This window comes from Pinus tabuliformis, chromosome 4_1 (assembly GCF_031772625.1).
Source record: "Pinus tabuliformis cultivar Carrire ecotype Pingquan chromosome 4_1, CPIR1, whole genome shotgun sequence".
Taxonomy (NCBI): Eukaryota; Viridiplantae; Streptophyta; class Pinopsida; order Pinales; family Pinaceae; genus Pinus; species Pinus tabuliformis.
In genome coordinates, this window is record NC_142303.1 from 205,114,677 (window position 1) to 205,132,255 (window position 17,579).

Consider the following 17,579-nt stretch of genomic DNA (forward strand, 5'->3'; position numbering starts at 1 on the left):
ACTGTTAGTGGAAATATCACACCAAGACTTAATCTTCAACTGAAACCGTAATCAGATTTCAAACCAGAAATTCAAATGGAAATGATGTTAACCAAGAGTTCAGTAGTAGTAACCAATCTCTTCTAGCTGATTCTATCTAAATCACATTCAATCCCAATTAAGAATTTGTATGGGGATGAGGTCAACCGAGAGTTCAGTATCAGTAACCAAACTCTTTCAGCTGATTAGATACTAACCACACTCTTATTGTAATCAACAAGGTTCATTGTCTTAACTGCTAATTAATTTAATCTACAATAATCATAAATAGAATCAAATGACTATGCTGCAAAGTATGTAAAGAAAATGTACTAACTTCAATATAGGAAATCGGTAAATATCAAACAATATAAACTCACAGAAAATGGGGAAAATATCAAACCAATCAAACTTGCGTGAGTCAGAATGATATAACACAAGGGAGAGCAATTTGATCCACCAGAGGTCGGGCCCTTAGCCACCAGTGAATATTGTTGAGCTACTTCAGAGAATACGAATGAACAACAACGTAAATTATATATTAACCATTGAACTCAATTGTCATTTCAACATGGTCATGCTCCTCCAAGGTAAGACTCTATACTTTAAAATTACAATTTGAAACAAACAGAAAGTCGATCCCCTTTCCTCCTACAGTTATCTTATGACAGCCTTCATATTAAGCATTTATCCTCTTGATTTTTCCTCCGACCTAACCACAACCAACACGCCTTATTCTTCCTTTTTTGGTTTATGTTGTTCTGTCTCTGGGGAACAACAACTGTTCCTTTCATCATTTCTCTGCATAAAAAGGAATACAAGTCAGTTACGGTGGCTAAATCTTAATCGAGAGTAGTTCATTCATTTCTTATCATAATCAATCACTATGTTAGCATATCAAGATATGAAAGAGATAAGAAAAGAGGAAAAGGGTGATGGAATTAAGAGGAAATACATACCCATTGTGTAACTCAATATACTCCCCTACTTACCCTGTTTCATGTCCCCATGAAAAGTAAATAGTTCTTATGTAGTGCAGTTAAAGAGTAGGCTGGAGAAAAAGTGTCAAAAATTGGTCTAGAACAATGATATTGAGCCAGGAGCACAAAGGCGGGCCCTTCCTGTCCTTTAAGCAATTCGTAGTCAGCTCAATATCCTTCAGGGGGATACCAAATAATGGGACTCTGAAACCAACATCCTAACCAATAAGGTCCTTCTCTCAAAATAAGATTGTTGTAGGTCACCATACGGGCTGCAACAACTATAAAATTTTTGTAATTAAATGGTTCCCTATCTTTCACACTATTATTGGAGATCGTCCATCTGAGCTTAGATGCAGTCACAGATCTTTCTTGGATGGAGAGGAAATATGATATTCCTTTTTGTATAGTCTCCTTATGTATGGGCCCTAAAGTTTTAATCACCCCTTCTCGTTTCATCAGACTCTTATGGTTGGCAAAAAATTGTAAGGGGTGTTTAGATTCACTTCTCCCCCAAAGATCCAATCCATGTTCCTCTCTTTGAAATGCATGATAAGCTTTAAACCATTTGAGTTGGTTAACTGCAAATGAAATAAAAGCCTGGAATTGAACATCTCCTACAAAAGGGTTAGGGTTATTTTCCACCTCGTTTTCTAATATGAAATTGTGTAGATAAAACTCACAAAGAAGTCTTTGGACCTTTACACCATGTTGCTGGCAAAAATTTATAAAATCTTCAATTGTCCTTAATTCAATTGATTTACCAGCTCTTGTAGCTTTGATTTTCAATAAAAGGTATCATTCTAATAGAAACAAGGCATAATTGGTGGCAGGAGACCTGCATGTTGGGACACCCGAATACAGTGAGAATATGGTGTTTGTCTAACTTATGACTCTGTCTAGTTTGAATTTGATCTTCTCCATTTTTTCTTCTGCCTTTCTACACTTGTCAAAAGTCTCGTTCTCTGTTAGAATTAGTTCACGAAGCTGTTTCTGCAGAGCTTGATATTTCTACCGAGAAACGGTCTCTTGTTCAAATCGTTCCAACTTAAGCTGGGCTTGTGGCAATCCCTCCTGAAGATTTAGTAGAATGGGGTCATGGTACATCATAATGTCTTTGGCTTGTATGTCCATCTGAGTGGCTATGCTATAAGAGGGGATATCTTCTGTTTGTACTTCTTTATTGTGGGAGGTCCAAACCTCCATCTAAGTATCTATGCCTACTAAATCTGCATGCGGTCCTTCTTGAGTGATGATTGTTTGATTAGATATGAGCTCAGTTTGAGTTCCTGTAGCCCTATCTTCACATAATTCCATTTGAATGGCCACATTTACTACCTTAGGGATATTGTTCGGAACCTTTCCCATTGTGAATTCTTTTATTTTTCTTCGGAGCCTCTTGATCGTCTTATGAAGTTTTTGGTGTTCTTTCCTTAGCTTCTTCAATTTTGTTCTGGCTCTGTGCCTTTTCTGAGGAGTAATTGGTCTGCTAATAGTCTCGATAATAGCTTATGTCTCTAAAGAGCCCGGTTGTTCACCCTGGCTTTGTTCCAATAAGACCGTGTTCCCAGATTGATAATTAGACTCTCGGATAACCTTTGTCTCTACTTCCTCTTCTTGGCCTATGTTTTCTGTGTCTAGACCTTAATGACTATTTTCCACTGGAAGCATGTCACCAGATTGGTTCTCTAATTCCTGAATAGCCTCTGTATCTATTTCAGCTTCGTAGTTTGTATCTTTTCAGGAAGACAGAAGTCAGGTATAGCTAGAATTCCCTGGAGATTGGGTTTCTCCTAAGTTAGGATTAAGCGATTCTTCAGGCTGCATGTAGACATTCATGTTGGCCAGGACTTGGGCCATTCCTACCTCGAAGTCATGGAAGATCATCTTGGGAACTCATATTTGGTGTTAGAGGAGGTCCCACTTCGTTTCTTTGTTCATCGTTAGGATGCCCTGATCCTTCCTCAGGTTATAGTTCAGGGTTATCTTGTCCTTCTGACTCTGGTTGCAAGTCTTGTACATTTACGGGCTGGATAATTCTATGGGTTGACTAGCACTGCCTTGAGGATTTTCAGATGTTCCCTTGTCTAAATTCAACCTTGTATATTGTCTACGTTTGTGAGATTTTCTTCCTGAAAGGGCAGTCCTTTTTCTTTTTGGAACAAGGATAGGTGCTGGAAGGTTTTCACCTCTTTCGAGGGCCGATATGAGATCATCCCAGATTGATTGTTATTAGGTAAGGTTGTGAATAACTATTAACCTGATCAGACAATGGTGGCTAACTACTATTTTTGGATGTTGAGACCGTCTCGACCTCTTGGCAGTGTCATGCAATAATGAATTCAACAGTGTAGGCAAATTAATAGAGCATTTTTGTTTTAAAACTGCTAAAAATTTAAGTTGTTGCAACCTTACCACATCTCTATGCCCATCGTAGGTAATATAGTTATAGAAAATTCGTGCCAATTCTCCCCGTGGCTCTCCGAGAGAAGATGGTCGAATGCCTTTACCATTCTTGATTAGCTCTTGTCCTTCATCCCTAAAAATCTCCATAGCGTCATGCAGCCTTAATCGCTTGTTAGCCCATACTGGTCCTTCTGCCAGCAACCCAGACACTTCTACTATCACAACATCTGTTACAATGATTTGTCTACCTCTCACCAAGGATTGTCCATTCTGTAGATGCTGTAAAAATTCAATGGAGATTTCCTCATTTGGGGGTTGAAATCTTGTAAAATATGTTGTCCATCCTGTGTGAGCTAGAATTTCCTTGGCTTCATCGGAGACAACCAGGTGTTAAAGGTTCTCGGTGAACTGTTTTTCCTCCCATGGTGCTTGATTTCTTCCCTCTTCTATAAACAATTAGTGTAGTGGAGAAAGCACATCAATGAGCAGAGCCGAGAGATGGAACAACAAATGGTTGTAATGGCTCTATGAGGTGACGTTTTATAAACATAAATATTTTTAAATCGAGGATTGTTATAATACCACACACTCTGTGATTATGGGATGTCGTATTATTCTACAAAATCAAATGAAAAGATGACATTGCATGTATGAGTATGCTGGAAGTCCTCACCTCCTCTTGAAATGATGGGTCACCTATGACCGAATGGATAAAAAGGTGACGTGCTGGCAGCGAAGTACAGGGGTGATGGATTGGGTAATAAAAGTGGCAGGGTACATATATTAATGAAAGGATCATAAAAGGATATTCGAGTAATGAAAACAAGGTGTGTAAAGAGAATTATAAATAAGTGATAAGATGTCGTGAGGTGATGTGATAAATAAAAAGGACAGCATATGTAGGAGATGATACCTTACCACCGTTATTCCACTTGAAAATGTTGTGATTGATTTTAAAATATTAAATCATGCATAAAGGTTCAAGGTAAGTTAGGGAAATAATCTCTCTGTAGAAAAAAATAGAAAAACAAGAAGAGGGCATTGTAATAATTATTAATGTAGAAAATAAAACTTCAATACCATAAGCAGAGCTTCTGTTGCCTGCAGGCATCCATAGCCTCGACAAAGTTGCTTTCTAACCCTTGGGAGCCAGGGTCCTCTATGTATAATTGGGAAAGTGCATTATGATGTCCACAGTAGAGACCAATGTGCTGGCATGGTAACCAAATGAACACATTGCCATTCACTAGGAAGTAGTGAAAGTGGTCAAGTCAGCTCGTGAACAGACCTCCTGTTCCAAGGACTTTGTTTCTTGATGCATCCAATGGATCATATCCCTGGTGTAGTGGCCATAGTGGGAATGCCACTTCGCTCCTTCCTTATGATCATGGTAGGCTGGCTCGTAATGAGACTCCCTATCCTCCATCTGTGGAAAAAAAATCATAATATTGTTAGTGAATATCTATATATATATATATATATATATATATTTGTTTATTAATTTTTTTATTTTTTATTCAGCACTCCCCATTTTATATATAGATGGTGGCTCAGTACTCCTTAAGAGTAGGGATGGCGGAAGAAGTTTGAACATATCAATAGAAAAAATATACCCATAATCTTATTGATTATAAACAGAGAGAATTATATGAGATGGGGGAGAACCAGCATGGTAAAGATATAGGTAATTGTTTCCTTTCTTTTTCGATCACCACAAAGCAGTCTTGTCAAAGATGATAATATTCAAGATATTCGCTTGCTTCAGTAGACTCCATACTTTTTGTCCTTAGATATGTATTTTACTTTTATGCCATAAATAGGATTGTAAAGAGTGAACTAGGATGGGCTAGGAATGATCATGCAAGGGGAAGAAAGGGTGTTCTCAAAAATACTCACAAGGTATTGTTCCCTGAAGGGAACAACAAAAGAAAACACACACAAAAGTGTTGTTCCCTATAGGAAATAGCAATTGTTCCCTATAGGGAACAAAAAAGAAAAAATACATGCAAAAAGTGATGTTCCCTATAGGGAACAACAAAGAAAAACACACACGAAAAGTGTTGTTCCTTATAGGCGACAACAGTTGTTCCTTGTAGGGAACAACAAAGAAAAACACATGTGAAAAGTGAATAGGGAACAACAACTGTTCCCTATAGGGAACAATAAAGAAAAATACACACGAAAATTGTTGTTCCCAATAGGGAATAGTAGCTGTTCCCTAACAAAGAAAAATACACACAAAAAGTGTTGTTCCCTGTAAGGAACAACAAAGAAAAATACACACGAAAAGTGTTGTCCCCTATAGGGAACAACAACTATTCCCTATAGGGAACAACAAAGGAAAACACATGCAAAAGTGTTGTCCCCTATAGGGAACGCCAGTTGTTCCTTGTAGGGAACAAGAAACAAAAATACACACGAAAAGTGTTGTTCCCTATAAGGAACAGTAGTTGTTCCCTGTAGGGAACAACAAAGAAAAATACACACGAAAGTGTTGTTCCCTGCAGGGAACAACAGTGGTTCCCTGTAGGGAATAACAAAAAAACTATCATCTCTACTATTATAAGAAAATACAATCGAATAGAAAAAAAAAAAAAAAAACAATTGTATGTACAATTTTCAAAAATAAATTCTTTATGGGACTGGTGTTGTCAAAGAGTTGCCTTCTGCAGTGAGAATTTGTATCATATAATCTTCGCGTATCTATTGGAAAAAGGATTCCCTTGTAAGCGGTTTGTGGTAGAGGCGTATCCTATGCCCATTTCCTTTAAAAGAGTAGCGAGACCCATCGATGGTGGCTAATGTAAGGGTGCCATTATTGTGCACCTCTTTGATCTCGTAGGGACCTAACCATCTAGTTTGGATTTTGCTCGAGAAATCCTGGAACTTAGAATCGTACAAAAGTGCCTAGTCGCCTTCATGGAATATCTTTTTCTTTTGAGTGCGTCATGCCATTTTTCTCTTTGTTGTTGAATAAGTGCAGTATGCTCAAGAGCTGATATCCAGATTTCATCCAATTCATTTATTTGTTGTAATATGTTAATATGTGCTTCATTCAAATCCAACCCTACTTCTTGGGCTATCCTCAGTTTCTAAATTTCAAATTCTATGGGGAAGATAGGTTCCTTACCAAACACCAGCTAATATGGGAAGTATCCTGTGTTATTCCTCCAAGTCATGTGATATTCCCATAGGGCTTCTAACGATCGGGTAGCCCAGTCGTGTCTATGCGAGGTGACTGTCTCTGTTATAATGGCCTCGATTACTTTGTTGGTACTCTCTACCTAGCCGTTTGCCTACGGGTGGTATGGAGATGTGATTCTGTGGAAAATGAGAGGATTTTTTTAGTGTGGAAGCAATCTTATGGCCTACAAATTATGGCCCTCCATCCGTAATTATTTCTTTGGGCAAGCCATACTGCACGAAAATTTCGAAAATAAAGTTGATTATTGTTTCCTCTGTTTCTCTTGGTAACGCTACTACCTCCACCCATTTAGTCATGTATTCCATTGCAACTAGTATATATGACTTTTGATTAAATGATGGATTTATTGGGACAATGAAATCTAACGCCCAACGCTCAAAAGATTTGATGACTAACTGTGGATGTAGAGGCATCTCGTCAGACTGGCCAGGGCGGCCCATTCTTTGGCAGCTGTCGCATGCCTAGACAAATTTCTTGGAATCCTTAAAAATTGTGGGCCAATAATAGCCCATCTGTAAGATTTTATGTCTAGTCCTACGGTCTGCAAAGTCTCCACCACAAGGTCCATCGTGGTAGGCTTTTAGGATATTGTAGATTTTGTCTTCCGTGATACACCTGCTGATATGCATATCAGTTCGTGTGTGAAAGAGGTATCCTCCAATCCAGGAAAACCGAGTGCTACGTTGCACTATTAATTTTCTTTCTCTTGGTGTTAGGTGTTTGGGTAGTTTTCCCACTGCTAAGATTCGCAACATCTACGTGCCACGATGTTTTCACGGTTAAAACAAACATGTTCTCATCGGGGAACTGGTCTTCTACCACCACTGCGTCGTCTGTCCTTTGCACACATGAGAGGAAGTATTCCACCAGATTTTCCTTTCTTAGTCGATCCTTGATCGTTATGTCAAATTCCTACAAAAGGATTAACCATCGTGTCACTCTTCCATTCGTAATAGGTTTATTAGCTAAATATTTGATAGCAAAGTGATCAATATACAGGACTGTTGGCATTATGATACAGGTATTGTCCTTGATGGAAACTCACTCAGATGAAAGATCAAAGTATAGCAGGTAAACAACAAAGAATTATAGATCAGTCTTCATAGGATGAAGAAAGAGAGGTATACACAAATTCACCATTGACCAAGCTATGTATACATGCAAGTTCACTGTATACAATTTGCATATATGTACACACACACTTTCACAGAAGGAAAAGCGTGTATACCTTGGAAAACTAAGTTTTCTTTTGGTTCGAAGTATTTGGTCCATGGTATTGGTCCAAGGTATTGACCCTAGGTATTTCATCCAAGGTATTGGTCCTAAGTGGTTTTGGTCCATGGTATTGAGAAAGGCCTAAAACTATAAAAGGAGGAGAAGATCATTAGGCCAAGGTGTGAAAGTATCGAATATCTGATGAAGTGTTAGATAGAGTATGCAGGTTATTGGGTTATGGTGCATTGTTGGATCTGAACCAAGGATGAACCTTAGCCGATGATGAGGGATCAGATCTAATAATGGATCAGGATCTTAAGCCATAAAATGAACTATCATTATGTGTTTTTGCTCATGTATATTCTAGATCTGAATACTGACACATATATTATTCTATAAATGATATGATCTGGGTATAACTAAATCCTAGAATAGATGGAGAACTCTGAATTTATATTTGCAGATGTATATGCTAGTTGGCTTTTGATGAGCCCCAAAAATGGACAAATATTTGGGCTCATCCAACCTCCTAATTTGACTTAATCCACCATTCTCATTTGTTTATTGCATGTTTTTGATTAATTTTATGTTAATAGAGTAAATTTGGTTAGTCATTATGCCAACAAGTCTAATGGGTGCTTTGTGTAGCCTTTTTGGTCAACTTGGAGACAAAATGGAAGGTCTTAATGAGCACTTGGCAGCCAAATTCGTGCGAGAACAAGCTAGAGGATTTGTAGGAAGGTGTCCCCCTCGTTTATGGGCCCTTACCTCGAATTCTCCACCATCAGCTCGGAGTTCAAGGGCCACCGAATCAATAAGCTCAAGGGCAGCCAAGCAAGTCAAGTTGGACTGCTGTTAACTACAAGTCTTGGGCAACCAAGTCCCTAACTTTTAGGAGGACTGTTGGGTCCTCAAGTTGTATAAATAAGAAGGCTTGGGGCCTCATTTTGGTTAGCTAGTGGGTAGTCATTTTGTGTAGCTAGTTAGTCAATTTGGGGATAGCTAGTTAGTCAATTTGGTTAGTCATGTTGTAGCTCGGTTTTTGCTCCTTGTAAGCCAATTTTGGCATGTCATTAGATTCATGATTATTCAATAAAGACAGGCAGCTTTTGATCCAATTCTGAGTTTTTAAGAGAGCAATAGACCTCCTCTGTTTTGTAATGTTAATTTCTTTTTGTTTCAGCACTTTAGTTCATTTCTTTACCATGCAATTCAAAATTACAGGTTTGCTGAGTTAGTTTTTATGAGATTGAATGAGTTTAGCTTATGGTTGAATTGCTTTCGGTTGTTTAGTTAGATTAGCAGGTTGATAATACATTGGAGCTCCAAGGAAAAAGGTTGAGGAAGTCCCCACTGCCATCTCTGTTTGGAGATTGGAGTGCAGCCTATACCAACCACAAAAATACGTAGTTCTTCACTTTATACATGCTACAACATAGTCTCGTTTATGATAGATCTTTCCATGCACTTCACTCTTGCACCATACACCTTCATCACAGCTTCATGCACATTCCTCTACACACTTTATACTGCTGTTCATTGGTTCACCTTCCAACTCTTTCATTACCACGTAGCTTCATCCTTTTGTCCTTTTGTTGATCCCATCCTTCTATCCACCAACCACTTCGTGCACTCATTCTCTGTCCTATTTCTCTGCCCCTGAGTCATCGCAAGTCTCATCTCCACCTTACCTATCCACCCAAACCATTCCATCCCTTCACCATCACCCAAAACTTCCACTTACAGCACATCCTGTAGAAATCCCTGAGTTTCCTGTAGAATCCCCTGCAGACATCCTGTAGGAGGCCACTCACTCGGTTGCTGAGCCTCTGAACGTGAGGAACCTCTATGGACGGATGCTGAGGATCCTTGGGGACCTCTCCTAGCCTCCCCAACCTTTCCCAAGCTTTCCTTCCTCCTTGCACCTCCTCTGCACAACCAAACCCTAATAAGAACAAAATCACAATCACTTCATTCACTTAAGAAAGAAATACAAAAACATGTCTTTTCAGATGCAAGTAGCTTAGATTCATGCAATTTCACTTACTAGAAGTAATGGCAGCATTGGTAGAAGTTTCATTCACATTCTTTGCGTCATAGAGGTTAGACTAGTCAAATTAGGGTTTCCTAGGGTTTCTATGCTTTGATTTGCTTTCAGTTCGTTTTTGCCAAGTAGATTAGTTTTCTTTGAGATAGCTTCCGTCCATCATTTAGCAAGCTTCTTCTGAGAGCCTATAGAAGTTGGCTTGAGCCCTAGCGGACTTGTGCCAGCTGACCAAGTGACAGCTGCGACAAGAGCTAGTACTTGTGCATACAACACCGTCGCTTCCAAGTTTGTACGAACTACCGGGTTGATAAAATTAAGAGACAGGAAGCCCCAGGAGTTGTAGCATTATTGCTACAATACTGGAGCTCACCATCTTTTTGGCGCCGTTGCCGGGGAAGCGGCAGAGTATTGGTGATTGTTGCTATTCTTCTATTTTCTACTACAACCTTCTGCTAAGTAGTTTATTTCATTTCCATTATGCAATTTCATTTATGCAAAAGTAGATTAGCATTTCTTGCTTTCATAGATTAGCATTTCAATTCCGCAATTCCATTTCTGCAAGCGTAGATTAGCATTTCAATTCCGCAAGCGTAGACTAGCATTTCATTCTTGCAATTTCATTTGAGCAAAATAGATTAGTCCTTTCCTGCTTCCATTTCAATTCCACATGTTCATTTTAGCAAGATAGTTAGTTGCAGTTCAATTTATTTCAGTTTTGCAAGTAGAAGTAGAAGAAAACAAAAATCAACCAAAAAGATTTCATTTCATGTCTTGTAGGAGTAGAGATAAGTTAGAAAAATGATTGCACAACCCCCCACTGCTTCACACAGCCAACGTTATCTCTTCTTCGATGGTTGTGATTAAAGAACCCCTGGGTGGACATCAAGGCATATTTAAAGAACCTCTAGGGGAGAAGAAGAAGAAAACATTCCTCTGGAGCAAATGGCTACAAGTAGAGATGTTGGGAGCAACATCTTGTCCAAAGATGAATTTGAAAATCAGATCAAAGATTTCAAGAGTGATATGAGGCAGTTTCTTGCCATGCAACTGGATACCTTGCGGATCCAAAAGAAGCAAGAGGAAGCCAAAAGGGCTTTCGTCATCTTTTTTCCTAGGTGCCTTAAAAAGCATCCTAGGAACGAATGTCCAATGCACTCCCTAGAAGTGTGTTTTGTATGTGAAGAATACCATCCTACAGATCAGTGCCCTTCCTTGCCCAGAATCAAAGGTGCGACAAGAGCTAGTACTTGTGCATACAGCACCGTCGCTTCCAAGTTTGTACGAACTACCGGGTTGATAAAATTAAGAGACAGGAAGCCCCAGGAGTTGTAGCATTATTGCTACAATACTGGAGCTCACCATGTTTTTGGCTATTATATGAACCAAAGTTGGCCGCATGAACCTAGATCTTACCAGCAGGAACTGCAAGGGACACCTGAGACCTATTATGACCCTTATCAAGCCACTTTCATGCCTTCTTGGGGTCCCCCTGCTCATCCTTCCTGGTCTACACCTCCTCCTTGGTAATATTCTCCTTGTTCCTTCACAGATCCATATTATGCCCAACCAGTTGCTCCTTCATTTCACTCTTATGCTCAGCCACAGCCTTAATGGAATGCACCTTATCAGGAGTGGAGGCCCCAGTACAACTCTCATCCCGCTCATTTTCCTCCACCACCTGCTCATCCACAACCATCGCCTCCTCCTCCACCAAGGCAACCCCAAATGCCTACCCAACCACAATGCCATCCATCTCCATCTCAATCATACATCCCCACTCAACTACCCGTACCACCATCTCCAAATCCACACAATGGAGCAGCTCAACCCCATTGCAAATCTGAGGCACAACATATCCAAACAACTCCTCTTGAGCTCAATGATCTTCACCAAAGCTCAGGAAGAGTGTTGCAAAGCAGAGATTATATTGAATACATTGAAGGACCAAAAGCAAAAGAAGATTCCAAAGAGGAGATCAAGGAACCATGGGCTGCACTTGATGAAGAGAAGAGATCTAAATCATAGATCGAGAGAGTTCTCTCATGGTTATCATCAAATCCTCCATGTACTCAAGAGAAAGATCAACAAAAAGAGGAAGATCAAAAGGTCATGATAGAAGGTGACATGAAGAATGATCCAAATCAACAAGATGACCAAGGATATCAAAGCTATATTGAGATATGGTTTCAGAAGGTCACTAAGTTGCAGCAGTACTCTCCTCCTTAGCTATGTTTTGTACTTTCAAAGTCAGATCATTTTGTCTCTGAAATTTGGATAGTTGTCAAAGCATGCATTCCGAGCCTTCACATCATTTTGTCTCTAATCTCGATGTGCACATGGCTCCATTGGAAGTATTCTTATACTTGAAAATGATTTTGTTTTTCAAGTAGGGTAGGGTAGGAAAAAAATGAAAAAAGAAGTAAAGAAATGAAAAAAAAAATGAAAATAAGAGAAAAATAAAAATCTAAGGTGAAAACCCCCTCGGAGGCGCCTTAGATTGGCTCATTGATTGAAAACCTCCATGAGGCGCCCTAGTTGTTTTTCGAAAAAAAAAAAGAGAAAAAGAAAAAGAGAAATAAAACTAATCTCCATTGGCTAATTTCAGGTTGCAAGAAGGACGTTTCATGGCAGGAGGAGCACTCAAATCAAGGTCATAGGAGTTTTTGTGCCTTCTACAGGAAGTTTTGTATCTTCTACAGGAAGCTTACAAAAAAGCCAAATTGATCTCCGAGGAGGACCTGAAGGCTTGGAATATGTCCATGAGGCCTACCCACATCCATGTTTCCATTCCTCACCCTTTTTCATCATTTTTTTTCATGTCATTACGCTTCTTTCCTCAAAACTGTGTCTTCTACAGGAAGCTCTGTATTTCTACAGGAAACATCCTGTAGAACCTTTGGACGAGCCAAATACAATTTCAAAAGTGAATCTAATGGTGGGAATCTGTTGATTAGGCCTACAAGCACTTGTGTGTCCATCCCTTGCCTTTCTCCATCATTCGTCCACCTCATTGTGCTTCTCATTGTGCTTCTACAGGAACTTCCTGTAGAAATTGAGGGAAACTAGCCATGGATTTCAAAAAAGTGGTTTGGCAAGCATGGTAGCTTCCTCAGTTGTTCAGAAGCATCTTGCACTCTTTCAACTCCTCCTCCATCATCTCCATACCTGCATCACAGCCAAAATTCATTTTGTCATACCATGCAAACACATGCAAAGTGCCTTGAAGCAAAAATCCATAGAGCAGAATTTGTTTTTGCCATAACTTGAGAACCATGCATCCATTTGACAAACCGTTTTATGGGGGATTGTACAAGGTCGATGACAACATGCCTGAGCAGTTTCATGCAATTCCGGTGCACGGTTTCCAAGGAATCAGCCTCCATCACCATCAGCCATTTTTGCATTTTCTCCATATCCGTCCATCCGTTTCAAAACCTGTTTCATGGGGAGATGCATATGGGTGATAGTAGCTTACCCAAGCAGTTTCAGCCAATTCCGATGCACGGTTTCCGAGAAATCAAGCTCTGAAATCTTCAGCCATTTTCCATTTTTCTCGAAATCCGTGCATCCATTGATCACGAATTTGCTATGGGAGATGCATAATGACGGTAGGAACATGCTCCCCGAGTTTCAGATCAATCCGATCTACCGTTTGGGAGAAATGGCAAAAAGAAGTTCTGGTTTTGTGACCATACAGCAGCAGCAGCTTGAACGGGCAGAGTTGAACGTGGAAATGATTGCATGCACTCAGATCCGGCCAGAGGACACCTGCACATGAAAAAAACAATCAAGGATTAGCAGCCAAGCCACATGCAATCAGAAAAACTAAGCATGCAGCAGCAAAATCAGAGCAGGCAGCAGCAAAAAGCTCACGGCAGCCATTCAACTTCGAGGTATGTGACAAACTCATTCCTCTATTGCATAAATTTAATTCGAAAACTGCATGAATTAATGGAATGGTGGGATTAAGCCACGAATTAGCGAGGTTCAGCTGATTGTCGTCCCTAAGAACTCAGCCGGCAGTCACGCAGCATGGTCATTCACGTGAAACTGAAAAAAACACAGCCAGTCATGGATAGTTTAAACTCCAGTGAAACAAATGGTAAGGGATCACAGGCAGATGGAACTGCAGAGGACGAACAGTTTGCATGGGCTAAGCGCAGGTCTCTACCACCTCACCACAAATCACGCAGTGAATAAAGGAACGCTTGGCTGAAGACTCACGTTAATTGTTGTTCAGGTACACTTGCTAACTGTTGTTCATTTACACTTGCAAATGTTAAACTCACGTCCTTCATCAAGTTTTTGGGCTTGTTAACAATTCTCCCGCATGCAAAGATCATTGAAAGGCCGAATCACGCTCTACAGGCGTTTCTACAGGATGTCGTCTACAGGAAAGTGCAGCAGAGTCTTCCCGAGCAGAGAAGCCTAAGGTTCTTCATCAAGTTTGGAGCTTGAAGAAAGATGGACAATTATCATATGGCCAAGGGTGAAAAACTTGCCCCTCCTTATGCTAGACGGGGTATAATTCCTCTTGCAATACCACTGTCAGAAGACCAATCAGGTGCTTTCACAGCTCTTCTAAAATGGCCAACCAGTCTAGAAAGCATGGAGATGCCCATTGTACGAGTTCAGAAGTATGGTGTGTCACGTTTAGCTAAGACTGTAAGCCACTGATTTCAAATTGAAAATGAAGCTCTTGAAGTTTTGCATGTGGATCAATATATTCATAGGATTCTGGTAGAAGAAGATTGGAATGGCTATGAGGACGCAGCAAATAGCCTCTATGCTGCTTCAGGAAATGCTAGCTGAAAACTTAGAAGTTAGCAATGCATGCCGAAAACTTAGAAGTCAGCAACGCATGGTGAACCTATACATGGGTGTGAAGGCTTGATTTCGTAAAGTGGTTGTTAACTTGTGCAATTTATGTCATCCTCTGCAGCAAAAGCAAAATGGTTACAAGTTTTGGCTTCATCAAATCCTCACTGCAATTAGGTTCACCCATTGTAATTCCTCATATTTCTTACCTTTGTTACATAAGTCTACTTGCCAGCTGCAGCATAAATGTTTTATAGCAGCACATAAGTTGCTGATACAACGAGTCCAAATAAAAACGCATTCTGCTGCATGTTTCCCTAGCTCCATATTCCCATGGGTTCTTTGGGCATCCATGAAAGCTGCCACATTATGGCAGGTGATTCATATAGCATTTTGTTGATCTTCTGCTTTGGAAACATTCCTAGCTTGGCCATGGAGGTCAACCAGGCATATTGCTCCAATTTTATGTTGTGCTATGATCCTAATTAATGGGGGCAAATCATCAAATCACACTAGCTCAGAGTTACAAGCAGCAGGCAGTGAACAATGAGCAGGTTACATGTTCAGAGTTACAAGCAGCAGGCAGTGAGGAAGAAGAGCAGGAAGGAGGAGGAGATGAAGGCTGCCACAGCCCAGCTGAAAGGAAAATCGCCCACAACCAAGCAGGCCGAAACAGTGGTGTTGTCTGTTTCTACAGGAAGTTAGCAGACTGTTTCTACAGGAAGACAGAGACTGTTTCTACAGGAAGCCAGTGAATTGTTCTACAGGAAGTTTGAAAAGAGGGAAGCCAAAGGAGAAATCGGCTGAGATGTTAGCCAAGGAAGCCACCAGGGCCATCAAAGACAAGGGGAGAGATTTGGTTGCTCAGAGGATGAGCAACACTCTCAGTAGGGGGGTGATGATGAGCCCCAAAAATGGACAAATATTTGGGCTCATCCAACCTCCTAATTTGACTTAATCCACCATTCTCATTTGTTTATTGCATGTTTTTGATTAATTTTATGTTAATAGAGTGAATTTGGTTAGTCATTATGCCAACAAGTCTAATGGGTGCTTTGTGTAGCCTTTTTGGTCAACTTGGAGACAAAATGGAAGGTCTTAATGAGCACTTGGCAGCCAAATTCGTGGGAGAACAAGCTAGAGGATTTGTAGGAAGGTGTCCCCCTCATTTATGGGCCCTTACCTCGAATTCTCCACCATCAGCTCGGAGTTCAAGGGCCACCGAATCAATCAGCTCAAGGGCAGCCAAGCAAGTCAAGTTGGACTGCTGTTAACTACAAGTCTTGGGCAGCCAAGTCCCTAACTTTTAGGAGGACTGTTGGGTCCTCAAATTGTATAAATAAGAAGGCTTGGGGCCTCATTTTGGTTAGCTAGTGGGTAGTCATTTTGTGTAGCTAGTTAGTCAATTTGGGGATAGCTAGTTAGTCAATTTGGTTAGTCATGTTGTAGCTCGGTTTTTGCTCCTTGTAAGCCAGTTTTGGCATGTCATTAGATTCATGATTATTCAATAAAGACAGGCAGCTTTTGATCCAATTCTGAGTTTTTAAGAGAGCAATAGACCTCCTCTGTTTTGTAATGTTAATTTCTTTTTGTTTCAGCACTTTAGTTCATTGCTTTACCATGCAATTCAAAATTACAGGTTTGCTGAGTTAGTTTTTATGAGATTGAATGAGTTTAGCTTATGGTTGAATTGCTTTCGGTTGTTTAGTTAGATTAGCAGGTTGATAATACATTGGAGCTCCAAGGAAAAAGGTTGAGGAAGTCTCCACTGCCATCTCTGTTTGGAGATTGGAGTGCAGCCTATACCAACCACAAAAATACGTAGTTCTTCACTTTATACATGCTGCAACATAGTCTCGTTTATGATAGATCTTTCCATGCACTTCACTCTTGCACCATACACCTTCATCACAGCTTCATGCACATTTCTCTACACGCTTTATACTATTGTTCATTGGTTCACCTTCCAACTCTTTCATTACCACGTAGCTTCATCCTTTTGTCCTTTTGTTGATCCCATCCTTCTATCCACCAACCACTTCGTGCACTCATTCTCTGTCCTATTTCTCTGCCCCTGAGTCATCCCAAGTCTCATCTCCACCTTACCTATCCACCCAAACCATTCCATCCCTTCACCATCACCCAAAACTTCCACTTACAGCACATCCTGTAGAAATCCCTGAGTTTCCTGTAGAATCCCCTGCAGACATCCTGTAGGAGGCCACTCACTCGGTTGCTGAGCCTCTGAACGTGAGGAACCTCTATGGACGGATGCTGAGGATCCTTGGGGACCTCTCCTAGCCTCCCCAACCTTTCCCAAGCTTTCCTTCCTCCTTGCACCTCCTCTGCACAACCAAACCCTAATAAGAACAAAATCACAATCACTTCATTCACTTAAGAAAGAAATACAAAAACATGTCTTTTCAGATGCAAGTAGCTTAGATTCATGCAATTTCACTTACTAGAAGTAATGGCAGCATTGGTAGAAGTTTCATTCACATTCTTTGCATCATAGAGGTTAGACTAGTCAAATTAGGGTTTCCTAGGGTTTCTATGCTTTGATTTGCTTTCAGTTCGTTTTTGCCAAGTAGATTAGTTTTCTTTGAGATAGCTTTCGTCCATCATTTAGCAAGCTTCTTCTGAGAGCCTATAGAAGTTGGCTTGAGCCCTAGCGGACTTGTGCCAGCTGACCAAGTGACAGCTGCGACAAGAGCTAGTACTTGTGCATACAGCACCGTCGCTTCCAAGTTTGTACGAACTACCGGGTTGATAAAATTAAGAGACAGGAAGTCCCAGGAGTTGTAGCATTATTGCTACAACACTGGAGCTCACCAGCTTTGAGAAAAGTGCACGCACATGCAGGTTCGACAACTAGAAGTAGCGTATAACT